Raw genomic sequence first — 257 nt, 5'->3', positions numbered from 1 at the left:
CGGTAGCTCAGTGGTTAGAGCACCTGACTAGTAATACAGGGGTCTCGGATAGACAGGTTACGGTCGGTCAGTGGTTAGAGCACCTGACTAATAATACTGGGGTCGCGGATAGAAAGGTTACGGTAGCTCAGTGGTTAGAGCACCTGACTAATAATACTGGGGTCTCGGATAGACAGGTTACGGTCGGTCAGTGGTTAGAGCACCTGACTAATAATACAGGGGTCTCAGATAGACAGGTTACGGTCGCTCAGTGGTTA

This window comes from Ostrea edulis, chromosome 6 (assembly GCF_947568905.1).
Source record: "Ostrea edulis chromosome 6, xbOstEdul1.1, whole genome shotgun sequence".
Taxonomy (NCBI): Eukaryota; Metazoa; Mollusca; class Bivalvia; order Ostreida; family Ostreidae; genus Ostrea; species Ostrea edulis.
This window is presented reverse-complemented; position numbering follows the sequence as displayed.